A 22,436-nucleotide genomic window follows, 5' to 3' on the forward strand; every position below is an offset into this window, starting at 1 on the left:
TCAAAGTAAAAGCGGTCATGCCGCCACCGGGAGGGGGGCACCGCGGCGGTGGCACATCCCTCTTCTCGGTCCGTTGATTATGGTCATCTTAGATTAGCCCTGCTTCTGTATGAGCTCTCTCTCTCAGCCTTTTCCACCTGTGCGGAGTTGGCCTCACTGCTAGTGAGCAGTGACTCACAAAAGCTCATCCCTTGCCACAAATGCTGCTTGTCTTTAAGGTGCTATTGGACTCTTGCTCTTTTCTAAGGCTGCGGACAGACTAACATGGCTGCCCAGCTTGACTTATCAACCAGCAGCCTCAACTATTTAGGACAACTTCTCACACTCTTTCCATGAAGGCCTTTGAAGGAGCAGTCCAAGGAAACTGTTCTCAGAATCTCACTGTGTTCCTTTTTGCTTTGAAAAATAAATATTATTCTCCTCCTCCAATAAAGCTACTATAACTCAGACCAAACTGTGGATCTCCAGATGTCCATGGATTTCACTTACCATGAGTTGAAAGTTCATGGACATCTGGTGAGCCACAGTTTGGCCACCCCGGGACCAGGATATGGAAGACACAGGTTTGAATCCCCACTCTCAGTCTAACCTACCTCACAATGTGAGAATAAAATTTAGGTAAGAAGAATGAGGTAAATTGCTTTGGTTCCCCCATTGGGGAGAAAAGGAGCATATACATAAAGTAAAATAAATTGAAATAAAAATAAATTAGGGTAAGTCAGCAACCACACGATTCAATGCTTTTCGAAACACTGTTTCCTTTGCTCACATTTAATTGAGAGGATCAGGACTCATCAAGGAAATCCCTGTTGCAAACATGCAGGCAGTCGATATTTACCCAGGAATATGATATCACATGTTTGCTTAGCATGACCTATTTTCCATCGAAGGCCGTCAATCGTAATTAATTCCGTTCTCTACCTTAAAAAAAAAAGGTATTGATTTTGTTTTTAATTAACTATTCTTCTATTACTTTGTCCAGAATTGATTTTAAGCTACAATTACACTTTGTCACCCATAGACCATTGATAAGCATATATTTTTTCGCTAGGATAGTGGATATATGCAAGGCACATTTCTAGAACATCTGACCAAGAGAAGCATGCATGTGTGTTCGTTTTTCCCCCCTTGAATGCATTAATTCAAGCACACCCAAAGGAACAGATTACATTATTTCTTTCTCTTTCCCTTGACGAAGACCTTTCCCTTGATGCAGAACGTTCTAGCAATTAATGACAACATACGTGACAGAAAGGGTCAGTTACCAGGGGCCCCCATAAACCCTTTGGGCTCCCTTTCTCACATTTTTTTTTCAATCTGAATTTTTTTTTCAATTTTTTCAATATGAAAAAAAGCCATATGGCTTCGATTGAGAATGGCTGCTCCAGATTCTTCTGCAGTGCTTTTATATGACATGTATTAATTTAAAGAGGGTACTCTTCAGAAAGAAAAAAACACAATTTTATTTTAGAACGTTTCCTCCTCTGCCTTTTCAGACTGCCAGCCAGCAGACAATTTACAAGTAACGATTCAAATGGCAAAGCCAATCCAAAGTAAGCCAGAACTGTTCCGCTTACAAACAAAACATACAGAACAAGCACAAAAGAATCTGGAGTTCTGCCAGTAGCCCATTCTTTTAATCAGTGCAATTAATTCAGGGACAGAAAAGTTTTCAGTCAGTTCGAGAAGGCCTCTCCAAATACACCAATTTCATCCTAGATAACATCACCAAGGTCCCACACAAAACCTGTAAAAGGTAATGACTTTATTCCGCTGGTGCCCTTGGCCCAGTGATCTAAACCAGGGGTAGTCAAACTGCGGCCCTCCAGATGTCCACGGACTACAATTCCCACAAGCCCTTGCCAGCATTCACTGGCAGGGGCTTGTGGGAATTGTAGTCTGTGGACATCTGGAAGGCCGCAGTTTGACTACCCCTGATCTAAACCAACAAGTGGAAATAACACATAGGTCAGGTTTTAAGGTTGCCAACTCCTAGCTGGAAAACTCCTGGAGATGAAGAGGTGGGGGCCTGGGGTGTGTAGAATTTGGTGAAGGGAATGAGCTCAACAGCAATGGGATGCCACAGGGTTAACCCTCTGATGCTCCAGGGAACTGCTTCAAAACTCAGCCTGGAGGCTGACAACCTTAGGTAGAAATAAGTCTCCATGTACCTTCTATCTATCCCTTCTATAATTTATTCAGGAACAGTTGGTTACTTCCTGTTTGTCCTAAACCAGGGGTAGTCAAACTGCGGCCCTCCAGATGTCCGTGGACTACAATTGCCAGCGAATGCTGGCAGGGGGCTCTTGGGAATTGTAGTCCATGGACATCTGGAGGGCCGCAGTTTGACTACCCCTGTCCTAAACCTTAGGCAAACTGTAGTTTGTATGACTTCCCCAAGCCAACTGCAGACTATTGTCTACATTCTTACTTTCAGGTATAACCATGGCTAGTTCTCAGTTTTGAGGGCCCCGGGTGCTTGGCAGCACCCCCCCCCCTAACCTCCACCTTCAGCTGTTATCTGCCTACCTGCCTATATGCTCCTCCCTTAGCAGATGTTCTGCCAGGGCAGATACACCATCTCAGGCAATGCTGATGCCAACCACAGATACAAATAATAGTCTCTTGGGTCTGATGTTAAATGAAAATCAACCAATTAAGGCACAGTACAAATGAGCCTCTTGTGGCGATGAGCCTCTTGTGGCGCAGAATGGTAAGGCAGTGATATGCTGTCTGAAGCTGTCTGCCCATAAGGTTGGGAGTTCGATCCCAGCAGCCGGCTCAAGGTTGACTCATCCTTCCATCCTTCCGAGGTCGGTAAAATGAGTACCCAGCTTGCTGGGGGGCAAACGGTAATGACTGAGGAAGGCACTGGCAAACCACCCTGTATTGAGTCTGCCATGAAAACGCTAGAGGGCGTCACCCCAAGGGTCAGACATGACTCGGTGCTCGCACAGGGGATACCTTTACCTTTACAAAAAGAGGGTGGCGGCGGCAGGGCGGGGGAGAGAAAATATATGAACATAGGTGTCTTTCATATAATGTTAGCATTTATACCCCACTTTTCACTACCCAAAGGAATCTCAAAGCCCCTTAAAGCCACCTTCCGTTCTGTGAGGTAAGTGGGGGTGAGAGAACTGTGACTGGCCCAAGGTCAGCCAGCTAGCTGCATGTAGAGGAGTGGGGAATCAAACCCAGTTCTCCAGATTATATACGCCACCGCTCTTTAACCAGGACCCCAAGCTGGCTTTTCATTAATCACAAACACAATGGTATGATCAACTGCTATCTTTAGGAGAATTTATTTACCAGTATTCTTCAATTTCTGTTTACTGGATCCCCCCAAAACTAGGATTCCTGAAAAATCCTGGATCCAAATACTGGCATGGTATTGATATCTGGGATTTTGGGGAAATCCCATCTGATTTGAAAAAAAATATTAGTCAAAAATAGCCTGATTTTGGGGCTGACTTGGCTTCTCTTGTAGCCCAGTTTAGACCACGCTGCAGGAGAAGGCAACATAGAGTTGTGCTAAAGGTAAAGGAAAAGGTATCCCCTGTGCAAGCACCGAGTCATGTCTGACCCTTGGGGTGACGCCCTCCAGCGTTTTCATGGCAGACTCAATACGGGGTGGTTTGCCAGTGCCTTCCCCAGTCATTACCGTTTACCCCCCAGCAAGCTGGGTACTCATTTTACCGACCTCGGAAGGATGGAAGGCTGAGTCAACCTTGAGCCGGCTGCTGGGATTGAACCCCCAGCCTCATGGGCAAAGCCTTCAGACGGCTGCCTTACCACTCTGCGCCACAAGAGGCTTGTTACTCGACAGCAATTTGCCCCCTGTGGGCACAACCAGTCATGGCTGAGCTGCCCTCTCCTGCCACCCAGTTAAAATGAAGGCATTGCAGAGCTGCCCCGGCAGGTAACTTTCAACTCCCTACTGACCCAGCTAATCTAGGCCCAGCTTTTCTTTGTCTATATATTCCTCCGCAGTTGAAACAGCTCTCAGCTACCTGTCCCCCTAGCTGATCCTTGGACTGACTTCTGCAGTCCCATTAAAGTTTAAAGGGACTGCATAAGGCTGCCTAACAAACTGCTGAGAGGCAATTCGCTCCTGTCTTTTTGCTGTTTTCAGAGCTACTCAAGCTTCTCAAACGTATCTTGAGACTTTTTGGGGATTTTTTTTGGTTTTCCTGATAAAACCAAGGTACTTTTGGGAAGCTGAGCTATAATGCAGAAATATGTCGGATTAATTTTCCGTGGAAATGTTTGGCTTGGGTACATTCCTAGTTATGATGTCTATGGCAGGTGTTTTGTGAGGTATAACCTTGTTTATTTGCTAATGTTAAGAAAGTAGTTTTCATTGTCTTGCTGCCAGCTGGCCAAGGTGATCCACTTCATGGGGATGAAGAGGGGTGCGGTCCCCCCCCTTCTCATACTCTTGTGTAATATCCGATGGGCTTTCATATAATATAATACCAGAAGACATAAATCCCTGAATATTAAGAGTTCCTATGACATGAACCTGTGTCAACAACATTTTAAAGCAGGGGTAGTCAACCTGTGGTCCTCCAGATGTCCGTAGCTTTTTCTGGCAGGGGCTCATGGGAATTGTAGTACATGGACATCTGGAGGACCACAGGTTGACTATCCCTGTTTTAAATCATTGCCTTTTTGATGTCTCCAATGTGGAATTAATGGCAGGATTTCCTGGCAAGTGAGGCTGAAGGGGACTAGTTGGCAAGGGAATGGATCAGCAATGAGACCACCATGGCAGATAGAGACAACTGACAAAATCACATTGTTAGCCGCCTCCTTTAAACGCTGATGTTTCAACTGCTGCTGCCTTAAATCTTCAACTCAATCTCAAGAAGGATTCCATACCTTCTGCATAAAAGGCGCTGTAAATGTGGCAGCAGGATATTACAGATGAAAAAAAAACAGTCATAAGTCTAGACCAAGTATCAGCAGATTCCCCCCCTCCCAGCAGTGCTAAATTCATTTCTTCCTGTAAGATTGGAATTCTTTGCCTTTAAGTCCTATGGGAGAAGCATGAAAATAATAGTGCTTTACAGTACTGTAAATACGAATCTTTATAACATAGTCTTACAGTTATGTAATGAGTATATAATTAGAAAAAATGACCCCATTTTACCCCATTGGTTGTCTTGAACACTTCAAAAAATTCAGTATACGGAGTAACGCATCAGAAGAAGTGCTGATGTGTCACTCAGCATACCCGATATAGTATTTTCTTTCAAAAGGCATTTTTATCTGCTCCTGATTTTATCAGTTGATATATTCAAGATGAGAGAGAGATGAATCCGAGCTGCGCAGAGAAACTAGTTCTCATGGGAAGATTGGGGGGGGGGAGGGGAGTTGGGAGCAGTCCAAATATCTCCCTAATAAAACTCTCACTGCATTTTTTCTTTTGCACTCATTTGCAATTCATTTCCTTTCTCTAATGCAACTCTGGCATCATTTTCTTGCCCAGCTTCCCCTCCCCTTCCTTGAGCGATCCCCCACCCTTACAGAAATGGATGCAGTGATGTCATGGTGGGATGGAGCCAATCAGATTTAGCTACATGATAAGGCAACAAATCCCTTTTAGAGCCAGGACTTCCTGCCCTCACATTACTGCTCTTACGTTGAATGGACAAATACTTTCACCCCCTTTTTGAGACCCCGCCCCTCTGCAATTGCCCAAAAGGGCACATTTTAAAGGCTTCGGTGCTGACGGAAAAGTTTGTGGAAGGAAGAAATCTAGGTAAGCACCTATTTGTTTATTGTGCTTTATGATACGCCAAGAATATATTCAATTTATTTTGCGAGAGATTTCTTCATAGCATATGCCTATTTGAAACACGATGTTTTAGATTCTACCCTCTCCCACCTTTCATTATGCTCTGAGACAACACATCTTTTATGATTTTCAAATAGTTTGGATGGGTGTTAAAAATCTCTGACGGCATCCTTCACAGGACAAAAAAGGAAAATGTGTGAGAAATATTTGGGATTCCCCAGAAAGTATAATTCGAGAAAAATTCTATTAATGGATGCCTTTTGGAAAAACCCCAACAGCCATTTCTCTTTTTAGAATGTTTTAGATGTGCCTTCCTTACTTCACTTTACATATTACGATTGGTTGTCGCTTACATGACAAGGTCGCTGCCCTTTTGGTCACGGTTCTGTTGCCACACTATCATTTTGGTTTTGTGGAGTTGTGTGTCAGCCACGGAAAATACCCTCCCTCTTTTCTCTCAAGAACTGGAACTTTAAACATGAAGATGACAAGTAGCCCAATGTTTGTTTTTGTATTTCTATTGGCGGGTTCAAGGAGGGATACAGAGTGAGGGGCTGGAAAGAAGAAACCAGCCTTTCTCAACTCTTTTACCATTGAGAAGCCCCTGAAACATTCTTCAGGCTTCGAGAACCCCCAGAAGTGGTGTGATCATGCAGAATATGGCTGGGAAACAGAGTTATATACATGCCCACCTGGGGCCCCTCCTCTTCCCATCCCCTTCAGGCCCATCATTGGTCATTCTGGGAGGGTGATAGGTGGGTCGACATGACCATATATGGTCATATCGCCAGTAAATGTTTAACAAATTTTAAAAACAAATATTAAAATTTCCACCGGTTCAGGAACGCCTTCCAGGGCCTTCAAGAAACCCTGCAATAAATGTACGCACAACCATTGTTGGTAAAAATGTGGCCATAGTTCATTTGTTGAAAACAGACAAAGGAGCAATGACACAGCACAGGGATAGTTCCAAACATTGGACAACCTGCCTGCTGCCCAATGAACCCTTTCCTGGCCCTCCTGTTGTTGGATAAACTGTGGACAAGGATATACACAGGTGCCAGCCTCTACATGATCTCCTTGCCTTCTGGTGGTGTAAGGCAGCTGGCAGCCCCCATCTGGGCCTGCAGCTGATTGATTCCACACCCCAAGGCTCCTTATGGGACCCCCCAAAATGGGGGAGGCACGCACGCAAGTACAGCCTCCCCCAAAGGATCTGTGCAAGTACAGCCTCCCCCAAATGGTCAAATCACCCAAAAAGTGGGGTACCACTCCCGCCAAAGCTCTTAAGCCTGTAGCCAACCAAACAGGGAAGACTAGATCCCTTGTAACCAGATAACTATTCCGAGAGGTGCACACTATCTCCCTGAAAGAGAGCAGGCTGTCTAAGTGACATACTAAAGTGCATAATAATGCCCCCAGCAAGACTCTTCATAAATTGTGAGGCAGCCTTGCAAACCTTCCACCTGACCAAGTCCACCTTTTCTGGTGCCAGTGCCCCACTCCGTTCATGGCACTCCAACAAATGAGATCAAAGTAATGGAGCTCTGGGGAATCTTTTATGTAGAACCTGGGAGTTTGCAATGATGGAACAGGAAAACAATGTTGTTTTGAGCTGGAAGATCACTTTACCCAACTGAATGATAAGGGCCTGAGTTGGGCCACACTGAAAAACCTTTGTTGTTAGGGTGGAATGGAGAGCTGACCACTTCATTCCCTTATGTCCTAACCAGTAGATGTTAAGATGTTCACTGAGACCCAAGATGGAATCCCACCCAGACAAGGCTGCCTAGGTGTAGCTCAGAACATGATATCGTTTCGAACTATCAGAACTGTTGTTCTTGTGTGTAAAAACCTGAGCAAACATCAAATTTGTACTCTGAGAACACCCAGTGACGCTGTGGGTACCCTGATGTCTTGGGAAACTCATGTAATATGGCCTGTTGGTAGATCCTCTTCTGAGGTTGCATTCAACTACAGACCGAGTTCTGGTATGCTCCGTCTTCTCAATATTATTTATTTAGAAGAAGAAGAGAAGAAGAGTTGGTTCTTATATGCCGCTTTTTCTCTACCCAAAGGAGGCTCAAAGTGGCTTACATTCGCCTTCCCTTTCCTCTCCCCACAACAGACACCCTGTGAGGGAGGTGAGGCTGAGAGAGCCCTGATATCACTACTCGGTCAGAACAGTTTTATCAGTGCCGTGGCGAGCCCAAGGTCACCCAGCTGGCTGCATGTGGGGGAGTGCGGAATCGAACCCGGCATGCCAGATTAGAAGTCTGCACTCCTAACCAGTACACCAAACTGGATCTCTTTATTTACAAAATGTATATCCTGTCTTTTAGCATTGATCAGGGCCACCAAGGAGGCTAACAAATTTAAAACATCCACAATAAAAAGATGTCTTAAAAACAATTAGAACTGAAAAAACAGAATTAAAACAATGAAAACCAAGCTAAAATATGCACAGGACATCATAAATGGCAGCCGTTGATGGAACAGTGTGGTAAGGCAGTGGTCCCGAACCTGCGGGCCGCGGCCCGGTGCCGGGCCGCGAAGGCCATGGCCCGGTGCCGGTGCTGCGGCCCGATGCGTGGGCGCGGCCCGATGGGCGGGCGCGGCCCGATGCGTGGCCATGGCCAGTCCCCAGCCTCAGAAAGGTTGGGGACCACTGTGGTAAGGAATGTAGAAAACCATGGTGTCAGGGTATGAATCAGTGTACTAGAAACATATCCAAGGAGAAGACTACATCTAGAGCTGATGTTTTTGATGCCAATCATACATGCCATGGGGTTGGCCATTCCTCTTTGAATTTTGGCCTGGTTTCACTGAATAGAGGGGGCCATCCACCCCCAAGGACAAGCTCCTCTAGATTTAAGCTACCCTAAGGAAGTTGTTCTAACTGTTAATGATAGGCAGCCATGAAAGTAAAGCACTTCTTGTGTGCTAGATGGGGAATAATGCAGCAAAAGAAACTTGGAAGATGAGAAAGGTGGGGATGGTGGGGAGACTGAAACAGACTGAGGAGATATTTTCTCTCCTCAGAATTGTTGTCCTGGCTCAGCTCCTGAGAGTCTTCAACACTGTTGCTCAGGGAAACAATTGCCCAAGTGAGAAGAAGGCAATTAATTTTGTCCATTCCCCTTTAGGCACAAGATTCAGTCACCATCTGGAAGAAAACAGCCCGAGTGAGGGGGAGAGAGAAATGTGAAGATTCCTTAATTTACTCACATATTCTGACTGCCAATGGGCAAAGGGAATGTGGGCTGGCTGTAGGGAAATCCCTGCCCTTCTGTTTGTTTCAGCTGCAGCTCTTGTGCAGGCTACAGCATCATCATCTCAGATCAAATGTTCATTGACAGACTCCTTTACCCAACTGTTGGTGCCGCTACCACCATCTCTGAGGTAAAAGATGAGTATGGGCTCTACTAAACTGCCTCTACTCTTCTTTGATCATCTCCAGGATGTACTTTGGATTTTGGAACACATATTTAATAAAATCTTGTGGCACTCTTGGGCAGCTTTCCTGGATCTCTCCCTAGAACATAAAATGGTTCAACTGAAGTTATCCTGCTTGGTCACCTTATGAAAAGGCCAGAATCGCCTTATGAGAAGGCGAGGTTATCCTGCTTGGTCACCTTATGAGAAGGCGAGAATCGCCTTATGAGAAGGCCAGGTTATCCTGCTTGGTCACCTTATGAGAAGGCCAGAATCGCCTTATGAGAAGGCCAGGTTATCCTGCTTGGTCACCTTATGAGAAGGCGAGAATCGCCTTATGAGAAGGCCAGGTTATCCTGCTTGGTCACCTTATGAGAAGGCGAGAATTTCCAAGAATAACACTTGGAAAGCTAAAGTCCGCAGGAAAAGAGGAAGATGCAACATGAGGTATATTGACCCAGTCAAGGAAGCTGCAGCCCATAGTTTGCAAGACTTGATCAAGGCTGTCAACAGTAGGATATTTGGGTTGTCATTAATTCATTGGGTTACCATAAGTCGGAACTGACTCGATGGCACTCATTTATATATATATATTTATTTATTTAAGCCTTAGATTCTTATTCTGCCACTCCCAGGGTCACCAACCAGTGGCAGTTTACAAGAATTTAAAATATACCAAAAAAATCAATACATTAAAATTTTACATAAAATAACCCAGAAGCATCATCATATAGAATTAGAATACATAATACATTGCAGTTGACTCTAAGCCGTGATGAGGGCATCAAGGGTTTGAGGATGGTCCCAAGATGGCTTTTATGTCCATATGCCTGCCGACTCGCTGGCCGCGAGTTCCTGATCTAGCGCCCGCTGTATTGTAAGTACAGCGGGCTTGATTACTAGTCATTTATAAATATGTTGAACAACACCTTCCCTTTCCTCTCCCCACAACAGACACCCTGTGAGGTGGGTGAGGCTGAGAGAGCCCTGATATTACTGCTCGGTCAGAACAGTTTTATCAGTGCTGTGGTGAGCCTAAACTCATTCAGCTGGCTTCATGTGGGGGAGCGGGGAATCAAACACACTAGATTAGAAGTTGGTTCTCCTAACCACTACACCAAGCTGGAAAAGAAGTAGGGGCTTTTTCCTCAGGCTGTCTCATGGTCTCTGATACATTAAACACAGAAGCAACTTTCTGAGGTATATTATGTTGAGAGAGAGTGACTTTGGGTCAAAGTCACCCAGTGAGCTATACAGAGTAGAGGTTTTAAACCTGGGTCTTGCAGGTCCTAGTCCAACAATCGAACCACAAAATCACTCTGGCTATGCTCCTCTGGAAACCAAGACTTGTGACTTTCAGCTTTACAGCCCTAAGAGAACATCAACGATTGCAGAATTCAGCATGATGCTGTGCAGTGTATCATGAAGCAGGTGTGTTAGAACATGTCACATGTGCAGCGGGTGTGTTAGAAAGTGTCACAGACACAGCAGTGTCCTCTTTCATGCCAAGCCGTGACATACTGAATAGATCACCCCACTGACTTCATGGGATATGGAAGATGCTTTGTGAGATCAAAAAACATAAACTAAGGTGCATTTATTTAAGCTATTGATTCAGACTCACTAGACTTTCTTTATGTCTATTTAAGAAACAACACAAGCTCTGAAAGGTCAAGTTTCATTTATACAAAATAGCAGGCTAAAAGGGATTTTTTTTTTTTTTTTGCATAAACCATTGAAAGAGGAAACTGCTGAAAGTCCTGGGCAAAACAGCCTCAATTTTCATGACAATAACCGCATCCTGGGAGCTCTCAGGCACCATACCCTCTATTTCACAATGTAATCTCTTTCATCAGGAAGAGGTGCATATTTTTAGCAGCTTCATTAGGGACCTGGGGCAGTGATGTACAAAAACAAAAATAAAAAAGGCAGAGAAATCCAAGTTTTTACTCCCTGACCTCCCCTCCCCAGTGCTCCTTTTTTTTAAAAAGGCCTTTCTGCTTTCACTTTTATGTAGAGAGAACCCATACCTTCACCTGAACTTTGCTTAGTGTTGGATTGACTTTCTGACAAGTATATGTATGATAAGGTGACCAGATTTTAACATTGGTAAACCAGGACGCCATTGACTGGGGGAGGGGTGTTCTTGATTAAAAATTTGGTCTATATGGAGCGACAAAAAGTTTCATAGAACACATAGAACACAAAATAGTATTGTAATACATATTTTTTAAATTTCGACGTAAGTACAATTTTCCAGGTACCCGCAGATGTCCCTTCAAAAGTGGGACAATTTGGTCATGTATGAAGAAATGCCACATTCTTAACAAAACATAGGTTACTGCCCATGCTTGATTATTCACGAATATACCCCCCCCCAAAAAAAATCTGGTGGGATTATGAGGTCAGGAAGGCTCCCATGCATCTATAATTCTATAGAAAGAGCAAAATGGAATTGATCAGGGAAATTTTAATAAAGGGAACTTTGCTGTAAATTCCTATGTAATGCGGTTATTCTCCTGGGGCAGCTGGGAGACCAAATCCCCACCCACCCCACCCCACCCACAGAAGGTAGCAAAGGTTTACCGGGAAGTCGCAAAGGCTTTCTTAGCAAACCTTATCAAAAGCTTTAATGAAATCCAGTTAAACTATGTCTATAGCATTCCCCTGATCCAGAAAGGTAGGCACTTTCTCGAAAAAGAGATAAGATTGGTCTGACATGATTTGTTCTTGCGAAACCTGTGTTGAGTCTTAGAAATCACAACTCTCTGTTCCAGCTGCTCAAGGACCGAGTGTTTGAGGATTTGTTCTAAAATTTTGCCAGCTACAGATGTCAAGCTGATGTCAAGATACATGGATCCTCCTTTTTCCCTTTCTTGAAGATTGGGACAACATCTGTCTGCCTGCAATCATCTGGCACCTCACCTGTTCTCCAAGAAGTGTCAAAAAGAATGTACAGAGGTTCAGAGGTTCCACCTCATCTACCAATTCTTCCCTATTGATGAGAATCAAGTCTAAAATGGGAGAATGTGATTTGACAACACATAGACTGCACTTGGTTTAATGGGCACTTGTTCTCTATAAAGCAGGATGGTGATCAGCATGTTGAACTTTGAAGATGGTTCTACAGGGGCTCTTGAGCCAGAAAATATTGGAAGCTGCCCCCAGATAAATTTGGCCCAACCTATCTTTGCTAGAGCAATGTCACATTCCAACCATTTCTTCTGACCTCTTTCAAAAGTTCTAATTAATTGGGGGAGGGAGCGGGATTATTGCAATATTTACCGCTGTCTCTTAAATAAAGTTGAAAGAGACATCTGGGTGGTGCTGTCCAGGTCTACGCTCTGCTGTCTGGCCCTTAGAATCCACAGACAGCCACAGGCAGCTGGCCAATCAGGAGATGCCCAGCAAAGCTGGGCGCCTCTGGATTGGGATGGCCCCTAGAGCGCCCGCCTCCCCTGCGGCCCAATCCGGATGCAAACAAATGCATACAGTGTAATTTATGAACAGAGCTTTTTTTTAAAGAAGGTATTGGAGCTAGACATAGATCATTCTGTAAACAAATGTTTAATGTATCAGAGATTCATAGTAACTTTGTGCGTCTGCTTGTGTGTTTCGTTTTGGGGAAAAGGCATAGGGAGAAAGAAACCATCTGTTCCCCAGCAGTGAAGCACAATCTAAAGTTGCACACATACCCAGAGCAGCTGCTTTTTAAATGTTAAAAATACATTGGGAAAATTCTCTACATAAGGCACTGTTTGAAGGCCCTACAGCTTTCTGCGTCAGAGAATGTCAGAAAAGAAAACAACAAACTCTTGACTCCCAGGCCTGATCAGAAAATCTTCAGAAGGACAACAGCTGTCTGTGAAATGATATGCAGAGTTACTCCTGTCTAAGTCCATTGATTTCAGTGGATTTCAATGAGCTTTGATTGGAATGACTCTGAATACAACTGCACTATCTTTGAATTAGTCTTTGTGAGAAAGTTGTCTGCAAACATTGGAAAAGGCAGGGACCTTATGAAAACCATTTGGTTTTGTTCCACTTATTGTTCTGAAACTTCAGGACCAACGGTATGAAACAGAGTTGGGACCGGATTGGGGAAATCTGAGTCCAAAGTCTTATGCAGATAGGTGTGAATGGTTTGGGGCATTAATGTCTCTAGTCTCACCTACCTCATGGGGTCCTGCAAGATTCAAATGAGATTGCATTATGTTTATTTAGCCTGGTTGCAGCTGTGGCCGTTAAAAGAGTTCTGCAATCCATTAAGTCTCTAGTCTTCTTCTGAGAAGAAGCCAGCTTCGTGTGGTGGTTAGGAGCGCGGACTTCTAATCTGGCATGCCAGGTTCGATTCTGCGCTCCTCCACATGCAACCAGCTGGGTGACCTTGGGCTCGCCACGGCACTGATAAAACTGTTTTGACCGAGCAGGAATATCAGGGCTTTCTCAGCCTCACCCACCCCACAAGGTGTCTGTTTTGGGGAGAGGAATGGGAAGGCGACTAAGCCACTTTGAGCCTCCTTCGGGTAGGGAAAAGCGGCATATAAGAACCAACTAATCTTCTTCTTCTTCTTTAGTAAAAGAGAATATGTCTTGGCATTCAACAAATGAACATAATGCTGATTTTTATTGAATCCATACAGTCACTTATGCAGTCACCCCCACACATCATTTTCTGTTTGTGCTTTGCGAAGCATTGCTTCTGAAAATTATGCACACCTCCTAAAATAGCTAAATGTAAGTAAAACGATCTATTTGCATCTGCTCCGCACCTACAACAGATTATCTACATTGTCATCAACATTAACATCTTTCTTTTCATCACTTTGCTGAAGATGACCCTTAGAGATTTCAGGATTGAAATGGTTAGGTTCGGCCGCCCCCCTGTGATTATTATGTTTCCATTGATTTGAAAGGAATGTGTGATAATTCATAACCATTAGCATGGGAGCAGTGTGGTTGGCTTTGTCATTGACAAAGACAACACGGAATATATCAACACTTATTAAACACATTAATCAATCTAGATGACCCTTTTGAGGGATTTACATTCATTGGGACATTCATTGGGATGCAGGAAAATAAAACAAGAGAGAAAGAAACAAGAAAGGCGCCCTTTAATGTGGTTGCCTGAGCCTTAGATACATCCTGTTCAGTAATGTACAACTCTCTTCTATCATGGATAAATGAAGGATTTATTCATGAAACTTCCACCAGTCTTAAGGAGAGACTGCCTTGCAATGATTAGGGAATAGATTTTTGAGCTACACTGGTGGAAGAAGGATGAGAGGACAACTCCTTTCCTTTCCTCCTCTCCACTACAGCCCTTGCCCATGGCACCTGACCTCAAGAATCTACTTCTCTGAGGTCAGAAGGGACAGCTTGACAGAGACCAACATATCAAACATTCATGCTTTCTGCTGATACAGAGGATAGTTGCTACTAGCCGTGGTGACTAAAGTGTGATCTTCTGCATCCAGAGACAGTAAACATGTGACTAGTAGTATCCGGAGAAGACATCTGAGGAGACCTTAGGCTCCATGCCCTGGCATTGGCTCCCTAGAGTAGCTGATTAGCTACTGCATTAAACAGAATGCTGAACTAGATGGAGCTGTGGTCTAAATCTTTCAGGGCTCTTACATTTTTATGTTCTTATGACCAAACAAAGGTATTTATATGTAGGTCATTTTATAACACAGTATGCATGCATGTGTGAATGTCTCTGTAAATCATGGGTTTGATTTTCCCAGGGAGATGCAAAGTTGAAATGGGGCAGTTCAATTCAAATGGAATAGAAAAGCCATACAAGATTCATGCATTATACAAATAAAAGTTTAAAACTTCTGTGAGATGGAGCACCATAATTTCCCTGAAGGGTTAGTATGATTATTGGCAGGGCAGCTCCAGCTTACAGGCATCCATGGTTTTGGCCTTCCTCCAGATAACTACTCTTATCTCATTCAAGGTATCCTGCAGATACCATACTTATTTCTTTCAAGATTCAAGAATGTGGAAATTGGTCAATCAATTCGTCTAAACACCTGGAAGAAGGTCCTGACAGTGGTTAATCAGTGGAACAGGCTTCCTCGGGAGGTGGTGGGTTCTCCATCTTTGGAAATGTTTAAAAAGAGGCTAGATAGCCATCTGATGGAGAGGCTGATTCTGTGAAGGTTCAAGGGGGTGGCAGGTGACAGTGGATGAGCGATAGGGTTGTGAGTGCCCTGCATAGTGCAGGGGATTGGACTAGATGACCCATGAGTTCCCTTCCAACTCTATTATTCTATGATTCTATGATTCTAGGAGCTTTGTCTGGGAACTGAACTGGTGGTGTGCTGCACAAGTCAATCTGACCTTATGTGTGGGTCAGATTTTAGTGAGCATGATCAGCACTTTGAGGATAACTTGGTTTCGGAGGGGGCAGTGAGTCCCCTGTCTTGTGATACTCCAGGGGCCAGCACAGAGGCAGCAATATCAGTCCCAGGCTCTGCTGCTGAGCGAACACCAGGAGAACGAGGAGAATCTGATGTGGAAACCTGCGGGAGGTGACGACAGTGCCACAGGAGGAAATCAGCCTGGAGACTTGCCAGGCATTCTTATGGACTTTGTGATTTTACAAACATGACGGCTGGATTTATGATCATCACTATCATTATTATTACATCATCAGAATCATCATCATCATCAAAATTTATAGACTGCCCTCCCGATATGGCTCATCACAGCTTCAAAACTGTGAAGAGAACTGGTAGAAGCAAAAGTTTCTTGTGTTCTGGAGTAGGCAAGATCCAGTGCTGTATATACACTTGTTTGAAGCTTCCTCACTAGATTCTCACTAGAACAGAAGTATATGAGGATTCCATGATCGTGTGTGTGGTGAGTTGAGTGACCTTTTGGGAGAGTGACCAGTGGAGGCTCAGGACTACAGCCATTTTAAGAGACTGCTCAGACAGAAATTGGGACTGTTAGAAGGCCATTTGTGGCTACCATTTAGGAAGGCAAGCCCTGAGCCAATAAATCATATGCTGCCTTCACAAGTTGTTTATGATTGACTATCATGACAAGCTGAAGCAAGCTATGGAGTAATCTAGAAAGACTGCCAGTGAATTCCTCAAGCAGACATAAGATCAGCAAAAGCTCTATTACAACTCAAAGGCTAAGCCGAGATGTTTTGCTGTTAAAGACAAGGTGTTGGTGCTCTAACCAGATCATGTGTCCAAATTAGCTGTTGCTTGGGAAGGTCCTTATGAGGTGTTACCAAAAAAATAGACAACGACAATTATCTGATTAAAGAATTGAATAAGTGAATATTCACATTGGTCACTTGAATTTCTTTAGAGAAAGATTTAGACAGACATTTCCAGTAAATGCAGTGGAGGAGGGAGGAAGTGGTTTTGCCTGATTTGATGGATGGGTTGATGGAAGATGAAGGCATAAAGTACTACTATGTTTCCATCCACTCTTTTCTAATATGCCTGGCAAGACAGATTTGATTACTCATCATGTTGAAACCTGCAAGTATCCTCCAAAAACTATAGCCCTTTTCCAATGAATGGACCAATGATAGAGATCATTGCTTCTGAAATTCAGCAAATGCTCAATTGGGCTGTGATTAATGAGTCCCATTCAGATTGAGGGACATCTACTGTTTTTGTGTCTGAAACTGCACCTGTTAAATATCACTTCCGTGTGGACATCAGAAAGCTAAACAAGCGGCCTGTTGTGGATCCATACCCCACTCCACGAACTGAGAGTTTAATTGAAGATTTGGCCAGTGCAAAATACATCCGCCTCTTGATTTAGCATCTGGTTACTGTCAGTTGCCTTTGATCGTAGAAACATCTGATAAAACAGCATTTGTGGCACCTTTGGGAGAGCCTCAATTTGTAAAGATGCCATTTGGATTGAATGGAACATCAAACACATTTTTAATATCAATTGATCAAATGCTTATATTTTGTGGCAGTTTATCAGGATGATACCATCTATAGTTCCACATGGAATGACCACCATGAGCACGACTGTGAAGTATGTAAGAAAATACATAATGCAGGATTGACCATTAATGCCTCAAAATACTAATTTGCATGCAAATATGTTGTTTATTTGGGCCATCTGACTGGGTCAAATAACCATCAGGCCTCACAAAACTAAGATCATCCATGATGACCAATCCATCATGGAATGGTCCAAGCAAGTTAACAAAAAAGATGTGCTAGTTTTCCTGTCCCTCATACATTTCTGTCAACATCTCAGCAGCCATTTTAGCCAATTAGCATCCCCACTGCAGGAATTGGACAAAAAGAAGGCACCCACCAATGTCATCTGGACCTCTGAATATCAACATGCCGTTGAAATTTTAAAACTGAGACAGTCTCAAGAGCCCTTTCCCCCGCATCTGATTACGACAAACCCTTTGTAGTCCAAACCAATGCTTCTTCAATGGTTCTAAGCACTGTGTTATTATGGAGGAGATAATGAATCCCATTGGTTATTTGAACAGGAAGTTGTTACCATGAGAACAGGCTTTCATGATGATAGAATAAGAATGCCTTGGGGTTGTGCGGGCCTTAAAACAAGCTGAAACCTTATCTGTGTGATATTGAATTTTTCTTTGTCTTTCATCCATAGTATGAAGGCAAATAATGTACTCAAGTACTAAAGTGGGCCTTAAGCCTGCAACAGTTTAGCTTTGAGATTGCTCACATTAAAGGTAGCCAGAATGCGGTGGCCGACAGTTTGTTCCATATGGAGGAAGACTGAATCTTAAAGAAAAGTTATTCCAGTAGTTCTTGTCTCAATATGTATGTGTCTGCTTTAGGATTGCCGGGTGGAGGTGGGATCTGGAGGCATGATTGGGAGATATCACACAGAAATGATGTCAGAGTGTCAGAAGTAATGCTCTGGCTGTTGGGCAAAACTTTATGGTAGAGTATGTTCCCCAAAACCAGAGCAGGTGCCGTGCCTCATGCCCTCTTCTCCCGAAACTCACAGAGCTAGTGTTTTCGTCTCTGCCACAGACACCGCCCACTGTCATGGCATACATTAATTCTCCCACTACAGAGAGCCAGTTTGGTGTAGTGGTTAGGAGTGCGGACTTCTAATCTGGTGAGCCAGGTTTGATTCTGTGCTCCCCCACATGCAACCAGCTGGGTGACCTTGGGCTTGCCATGGCACTGATAAAACTGCTCTGACCAGGCAGTGATATCAGGGCTCTCTCAGCCTCACCCACCCCACAGGGTGTCTATTGTGGGGAGAGGAATGAGAAGGCGACTGTAAGCCGCTTTGAGCCTCCTTTGGGTAGGGAAAAGTGGCATATAAGAACCAACTCTTCTTCTTATTCTTCTTCTACACTGGAAAGTTTCAGGTGGCAGGGAGGAGCCAGTGAGTTGTCAAATGCCAGCCCTGCAAGTTTCAGGTGGAAGGAGTGGGCATATATGAGTTGTCAAATACCATGAGATTCAGGTGGGTAGTGGGCACATGTGATGGCAGGGGGTGGTGTCTGGGTCAAAGCCACAAACATCACTCTGTAAGTTTCAGGTGGGGGGATTGGGGGATTTCCCCACTTTATGAAACCTCTAAAGTAGGGAGAGGTGCCAAAGCAAGGGTTCTGCTGGCCCCAGTGGGGGTCTGGCACCCTTATTCTACTTTGCTTATTCTATTCATCCTGTTAAAAAAGCATTAATCCACTTCATAGAATGTAGTTGCTTTCCAAAGTTATTGTCAGCTTCAAGCATCATAACCCTACAGATATCACCTTCCAGAAAGAGGGGCATTTGAGGGAAAGCATTCTAATTTTCCTCAAGGTTCAATGTGGGGATTAGCAGGCCTTCTCAAGCTTGCATGTGTCCATGGTTTGGGCCTTCCTGCAAATGCCACTTATCTCTTTCAAACCTGATTCAAGGCTATGATAATCAGATAATCATGAGAACTTCTATTGAGTTGTGTAACTAGATGGGAGGGGGGAATGAATGGTGACCCCTGGGGGATCCAGACTTGGGTCTCTGGCACCTACAATGAAGAACCCAAAAGCTGAAACATATAGGAACAAATAGTATAAGAAATTAAATCGGGAATGTTTGCCCATCTGTTCTCAGTGCCAAGACTTAATCCCGGAGAAGAAAGGAAGAAAGAAATGGGTACAAAACATTCCTCAACAAGGCTGTATTTCTCCCACCACTGAATAAATTGAGTTTACTGTGAGGAGTAGTTTCCAGGTGATAGACAGGTGTTTTCAGATGTACTTGGGCCTGGGCATCTAATTTTCTAGAAAATGAGTACAGCCTGAGTTGAAGGCTGTTTGTTTGTTTTGAAACAACAAATATTTGAAACATTTTAGGCTAGCCCTCTCCAACATTTCTGCACGGGCAAAGAAAACAAAACCTTCAAGCTGTCTATGAATTGTTTTTCAAAATATACTTCAGGTTAATGTCTGACAAAAGACCATGTAGGGCTTTAATGGGCCAGGGGAAAAATGGTGTCCTGAAAATTCTATATTTTAATACTCTATACTGGAAAATATATCAGTCTATATTTTAAAATGCTGTACTGCTCCATCAGAATTGCCGACCAAAGGAAAAGTAGAAACATCATCAGTCACTTCCCATAGATATTATATACTACCCATTAATCTCTGGCAAAGAAAGGCGAGGGATGATGTAAGGGAAGGATCAGGATGTCAAGTTCTATTCTACAAATGTCCCAGGACAAGGAACATCCCTTGACCTTGTTCTGTGGTCTCACCAAGGAATACGTGGTGGTTTGACCAATCAGTGCCTGTAATTTTTTTTTAAAAACCCTTCTCATCTCCTAGGTGTCTTGTACAAAGCCTTGTGAAGGTGACTGAAATGGCTTGGGAGGAATATTTAATGATAGCATTCATCTCTAAGAAAAATCCATCCTTTAACCTTGGCCACACTCAATTAGACTGTGGCTGTTTAGCACAAAACGGGTCTGGAAGGACCGAAATTTGCATTCCTGACCATTTGGTGCTCTAGAAACCAATATTAAAAATGTATTTATAAGGGGTGAATCTATGGATAATTAATAGGTGACTGAGAGAATGATCTCGGAGGGATGGCTATGTTAAACTGTTGCGGCAAAATGAAACAGAAGTCTAGTGGCCTCTAGAGCCGGCTGGGTGTAGTAGTTAAGAGTGGTGGCTTCTAATCTGTTGAGCCAGGTTCATAGAATAGAATCATAGAATCATAGAATCATAGAGTTGGAAGGGGCCATACAGGCCATCTAGTCCAACCCCCTGCTCTACGCAGGATCAGCCCAAAGCATCCTAAAGTTCGATTCCCGGCTCCTCCACATGCAGCCAGTCTTGGGTGATCTTGAGTTGGTCACAGTCCTGATGGTGTTGTTTTCACAGAGCAGTCCTGTCAGGGCTCTCTAAGCACCAGCTACCTCACAGGGTTTCTGTGTGGGGAGAAGAAGGGAAGGTGATTGTAGGCCATTTTGAGACTCCTTTGGGTCGTGAAAACCAACTCTTCTTCTTCCCTAAAGACTAGCAAAATTTATTCCAGTTTAAGCTTTTGTGAGGCATGATCCTGATGAAGTGAGTGCAGGTTTCTAAGGTGCCACTGAGTTTCTGTTTTATTTTGTGAAGTTAACCAAGCTTTAGTGTGTTCACCCAAAAAGTCATAAGAACGATACAAATTGAAAGGGCATACATACAAGTAAAATTTGAAACGCAACTTAACACTCGGATCTTTTTACGGACAGTATTAGCATACAAAGTCATCATTAAAAAGATATATAGCTAATAATGCACAAGGGAGCACCATACAGTCCAGTGACCAATTTCAAATGGCAAGTGACAAGTGACCCAGAGTGAAGCAGTTACGGGGTGGTGCTCTTGCAGGTCAGGCATACTTTGATCAGCATGATCCATCATCTTTTTCATCCTTTATGATGGCAGCAGCAAATCTTGCCATGCGGAAACTAACGAATTTGTCCCTATCGGTCAATAATACGGCTAGTTTCTTCTGATCTGACCGTCCTGGTGCATGGGATATTATGGTCCCCAAAAATCTGTGACGTTCTGCCACATATCTTAGACATCAATCAGGTGTTGATCACCAGAGTTTCTCAATAAGGACATGTTCCATTTTGTAGTTCGTTTATTCATGGGAATCCCTGTCAGGCAATTGCAGGTATGTGTATCATGCTAAGAGTTAGTTCTTTTCACATAGCTTCAGCCCAAGCTTGATTAAGGCTGATTCTGCACCAGCACCAGCAGTACATTGCAGCACAGCAACATGCTCCATTGCTTCTTGCGTCCCCACGGGGAACACATTTCGGCAGTGGATGCTGTCTGCCCTGGATTTCTGCATCCCAATGGATGCGGCCAATATGGAAAGGTTCAACCTTGCGGGGGTGAATTAATTTTAGTTCCCGCAAATTAAAAAAATGCCACATTTGGCCCCACGGTGCCACAAAGCTTGGCGGAGCCGAATGGAGAATTTTTTTGTCCCTGCTGGCATGCTGTAGGTGGGGAGCAGCTGGACATGAAAGGCCCAGCTCTTCTGTGTCCACATGGGCCTACGCCAGGCTCGGCCCTACTGGCCCCAGAATAGGAAAGAGGACTGCTCCCTGTGGGAGTCCACAAGTGAGCTGATGGTGGTTAGATATTCTCTCTCCTCTAGCTACCCTCTGTCTGTGACCCAGAAAAAAGGAGATCAGCCATTTGAGGGCTGTCCCCCATATCCCGGCATTGGCAAGGCGGTGAGCTAAGAGCTCATGGTTGACTGTGTCAAACGCTGATGAAAGATCTAATAGTACAAGCAGCGCTAACCCAGCTGAAGTTCCCGGTGCAGAAATGGTCGTTGTGGCATGAACTGCTGACTTGGTGAATGCTTCTTGACCTCTGTTTGCTAACCAAAAGTTAATAGGTTGGATGCTATGGCTCCTTTCTGCTCATCCTTCCTTCAAGGGAGAAAACTGTTCTTCAAGGGGAGATCAACTTTCTCTGATGGATAAAAGCTTCCTCAGATGGAGAAAAGTCTTTCTTTCTTGAAAGAAGCATTTCTCTGTTGGAAGACAACTTTGGTAGAAAGGAGCCACAGGATCCAGCTCAGCGGAAGGAAGTCATAGACTCCAACCCCGTATTTTAAAGATCTGATCAATTCTCCTTACCGGATGGCAGCTGAGGAAGAAATCTGCTCTAAATGGAGACATTTTCAAAGGCAATGCGCAAGTT

The 22,436-nt window shown here is 43.9% G+C and overlaps 1 long non-coding RNA gene across 1 annotated transcript in view; it reads right to left on the minus strand.

The window, feature by feature from the left end:
- Positions 1–822: 822 nt before the first annotated feature.
- LOC143820663 (uncharacterized) overlaps positions 823–22,436 on the minus strand; it is a 74,761-nt gene continuing 53,147 nt past the window's right edge. The window contains exon 3 of the long non-coding RNA XR_013225462.1: positions 823–921. This is a non-coding gene — a long non-coding RNA (uncharacterized LOC143820663). The remainder of the gene's footprint in view (positions 922–22,436) is intronic.

The sequence above is a fragment of the Paroedura picta genome, chromosome 1, assembly GCF_049243985.1.
Source record: "Paroedura picta isolate Pp20150507F chromosome 1, Ppicta_v3.0, whole genome shotgun sequence".
NCBI lineage: Eukaryota > Metazoa > Chordata > Lepidosauria > Squamata > Gekkonidae > Paroedura > Paroedura picta.